At 33.1% G+C, this 3062-nt stretch overlaps 1 non-coding gene across 1 annotated transcript; it reads right to left on the bottom strand.

The window, feature by feature from the left end:
- Positions 1 to 2583: 2583 nt before the first annotated feature.
- On the bottom strand, positions 2584 to 2691 carry LOC112731297 (small nucleolar RNA R71). Its single transcript, XR_003167082.1, has one exon. It is a non-coding gene; the product is annotated as a small nucleolar RNA R71 (small nucleolar RNA).
- Positions 2692 to 3062: the final 371 nt, after the last annotated feature.

Genomic DNA, 3062 nt, shown 5'->3' with positions numbered 1-3062 from the left:
ACTGAGAGGACGAGATGTAGCCATTGACAACAGTGATGCCCAACATACAGCTTGCCATGGAAAGGAGTATGAAGGATTGGATGAAGGCAGTAGAAAAGCAGAGATTCAGAAGGAACAAAGCATCTCCATACGCTTATCTAAAATTCTCACCAATGAATTACATAAGTATCTCTATCTTTATTTTACGTTTATTTATCTTTTAATTATTAAAACTCTATAACCATTTGAATTCGCCTGACTGAGATTTACAAGGTGACCATAGCTTGCTTCAAGCCGACAATCTCCGTGGGATCGACCCTTACTCACGTAAGGTTTATTACTTGGACGACCCAGTGCACTTGTTGGTTAGTTGTGCGAAGTTGTGAAAAAGAACTAAGATTATGAATGTGCGTATTAAGTTTTTGGCGCCGTTATCAAGGAATGAACGATCACGATTTTGTGCACCAAGTTTTTGGTGCCGTTGCCGGGGATTGTTCGAGTTTGGATAACTGACGGTTCATCTTGTTGCTCAGATTAGGTAATTTATTTTAATTTTAATCTTTTTGTTTTTTTTTATTTTCGAAAAAACATCAAATGTTTTTAAGAATTTTTAAGACGGAATTCTAGAGTTTCATGAGATATGTTGAATGCTGGCTGGCTGTTAAGCCATGTCTAATCTTTTGGACCGAGGTTTCACTTATCCTTAGAGAAGAGCTTCTTTGTCTTTCTCAGCAATTTAGCTGTTGTATGTAATGATCTGCTAAAGCCTGGCTGGCCATTGGCCATGTCTAGTGTTTTGGACCAGAGCTTTCACTGAAAGCTTGGCTGGCTAATAAGCCATGTCTAATTCCTAGACCGGAGTTTTAGACTAACATTACATGATTCCTGGAATTCTCATTAAAAATTTTGAAATCCTTATTTTTCTTTTCCAATTAACTTTCGAAAAATCCAAAAAAAAAAAAATAAATAAAATAAAATCATAAAACCAAAAATAATTTTGTGTTTCTTGTTTGAGTCTAGTGTCAAATTTAAGTTTGGTGTCAATTGCATGTTCTAATTTTTCATAAAAATTTTCGAAAACTCATGCATAATGTTCTTCATAATCTTCAAGTTGTTCTTGATGATTTTTCTTGTTTGATCTTTGTATTTTCTTGTTGTGCATCTTTTCTTGTTTTTCATATGCATTTTAGAATTATTAGTGTCTATAGAGTAAATTTTTTTTAAGTTTGGTGTCTTGTATGTTTTCCTTTTCTTAAAAATTTTCAAAAATAAGTTCTTGGTGTTCATCTTGATCTTCAAAGTGTTCTTGGTGTTCATCTTGACATTCAAAGTATTCTTGCATGCATTGTGTGTTTTGATTTATAATTTTCATGTTTTGAGTCTTTTTGTTGTTTTTCTCTCTCTTCATAAAAAAATATCTTTCCCTTATTCTCTCATAAATTTTCGAAAATTTGGTTTGATTTAGTCAAAAAGTTTTTAAATTTAATTGTTTCTTATGAGTCAAATCAAATTTTCAATTTAAAAATTCTATCCTTTTCAAATCTTTTTCAAAATAAATGTCAATCACATCTTTTTCAAAATCAATTTCAAAATCTTTTCTAACCTCTTATCTTTTCAAAATTGATTTTCAAATCTTTTTCAAATTAATCCTATCTTTTTGTTTGATTCTTATCTTTTTCAAAACTACCTAACTAATTTTCTCTCTCTAATTTTCGAAAATCACTAACCTCTTTTTCAAAATTTCTTTTCATTAACTAATTATTTTAAATTTTAATTTTAATTTTATTCCTTTTCGTATTTTCGAATTATAACTAATATTTAAAATAAAAACAAAAATATTTTTATTTTATTTTATTTAATTTTCGAATTCTTCTCCCTCTCATCTCCTTCTATTTATTTATTTATCTACTAACACCCCTCTTTTACTCAAAAATTCGAACCCACTCTTCTCCTCTGTGTTTGAATTCTTATCTTTTCCTTCTTCTATTCTTCTCTTCTTATACTCATATAAGGAATCTCTATACTGTGACATAGAGGATTCTATATTTTCTTTTCTGTTCTCTTCTTTTTCATATGAGCAGAAACAAGGATAAGAATATTCTTGTTGAAGCTGATCCTGAACCTGAAAGGACTCTGAAGAGGAAGCTAAGGGAAGCTAAAGCACAACTCTCTGGAGAAAATCTGATAGAAATTTTTGAAAAAGAAGGAGACATGGCTGAACTCAACAACAATGCAAGGAAGATGCTTGGTGACTTCACTGCACCAAATTCTAACTTACATGGAAGAAGCATCTCAATTCCTACCATTAGAGCAAACAATTTTGAGCTAAAGCCTCAATTAGTTTCTCCGATGCAACAGAATTGCAAGTTTCATGGACTTCCATCAGAAGATCCTTTTCAGTTCTTAACTGAATTCTTGCAGATCTGTGATACTGTTAAGACCAATAGGGTTGATCCCGAGGTCTACAGGCTTATGCTTTTCCCGTTTGCTGTAAGAGACAGAGCTAGAATATGATTGGACTCTCAACCTAAAGATAGCCTGAACTCTTGGGATAAGTTGGTCACGACTTTTTTAGCCAATTTCTTTCCTCCTCAAAAGCTTAGCAAACTTAGAGTAGATGTTCAAACCTTCAAACAGAAAGAAGGTGAATCCCTCTATGAAGCTTGGGAGAGGTACAAGCAACTGACCCAAAAGTGTCATTCTGATATGCTTTCAGAATGGACCATCATGGATATATTCTATGATGGTCTGTCTGAATTATCAAAGATGTCATTGGACCATTTTGCAGGTGGATCCATTCACCTAAAGAAAATGCCTGCAGAAGCTCAGGAACTCATTAACATGGTTGAAAATAACCAGTTCATGTACACTTCTGAAAGGAATCCTGTGAGTAATAGGATGCCTCAGAGGAAGGGAGTTCTTGAAATTGATACTCTGAATGCCATATTGGCTCAGAACAAAGTATTGACTCAGCAAGTCAATATGATTTCTCAGAGTCTGAATGGATTGCAAGCTGCATCCAACAGTACTAAAGAAGCATCTTTTGAAGAAGAAGCTTATGATCCTGAGAACCCTGCAATCGC

The sequence above is a fragment of the Arachis hypogaea genome, chromosome 12, assembly GCF_003086295.3.
Source record: "Arachis hypogaea cultivar Tifrunner chromosome 12, arahy.Tifrunner.gnm2.J5K5, whole genome shotgun sequence".
Lineage (NCBI taxonomy): Eukaryota > Viridiplantae > Streptophyta > Magnoliopsida > Fabales > Fabaceae > Arachis > Arachis hypogaea.
Note: the sequence above shows the minus strand (reverse complement) of the source record. Positions and strands in the feature narration are given on the sequence as shown.